Consider the following 557-nt stretch of genomic DNA (forward strand, 5'->3'; position numbering starts at 1 on the left):
CCATTGTCTCACAGGGGTGGAAATGGAATAACGTCTAAGAAGCAGATGTGAACATTCAGTAACCGACGCATCTGAGGACTTCATCAGGTGCCTGACAAGCCAGAAAAAGGAGGTATGTATGCTGGCCAGAAGAGACAGCCCCTGGCATGGAGGCAGGGACGTCTAGGGGCAGCCAGATACCCAGACACCTGGCACAGGACCTGACCCACTCAGTGCTTTCTCCCAGATCTGTTTCTAGGTGACAGACTCCTTGCAGCCCAAGACAGAGAGGAAGGCCCCCCAGGGAAGTGGCCCCAGGAGCTAGGCAGGTATCCGGCCCCTCTGAAAAGGCTGCCTCTCCCCCACTCCAACTAGAACACAGTAGGCCCCAACGACAACACAGAGAGGCCACCAGTTAGCAGAGGACAGGAGACCCAGGCAGAGCCTGTCCCTATGGCAGAGGCCTCAGTAGTGACTTCAGGAGCCAGAGTGGAGGCCCAGGCAGCACTTTCCTTGTGCAGGGCCAGCCTGGGGCTCCCCCTGTGACAACACAGATTCCCAGAACAGCCCTGGGGCAT

This window comes from Otolemur garnettii, unplaced genomic scaffold (genome assembly GCF_000181295.1).
Source record: "Otolemur garnettii isolate 467f Iridium unplaced genomic scaffold, OtoGar3 scaffold00133, whole genome shotgun sequence".
Classification (NCBI taxonomy): Eukaryota; Metazoa; Chordata; class Mammalia; order Primates; family Galagidae; genus Otolemur; species Otolemur garnettii.